We start from the raw sequence: 204 nt of genomic DNA on the forward strand, positions 1-204 counted from the left end.
AGGCTGTGACGCTACTGTCATGCGTCTGGCTTGACTGATTTTTTTTTACATTTGTATATTGCCGATGACTTTTACGATTATAAATCACGAATGATATGCTTCGCGATCGTTAAACTGAATTAAGAAATCACGGTTGAGGCCACTTGCTCCTGTTGCCCCTACGGCTACGCCACTGGGTGTGTGTGTATACAGAAACATACATGC

This window comes from Penaeus monodon, chromosome 32 (genome assembly GCF_015228065.2).
Source record: "Penaeus monodon isolate SGIC_2016 chromosome 32, NSTDA_Pmon_1, whole genome shotgun sequence".
In the NCBI taxonomy this organism is placed as follows: domain Eukaryota; kingdom Metazoa; phylum Arthropoda; class Malacostraca; order Decapoda; family Penaeidae; genus Penaeus; species Penaeus monodon.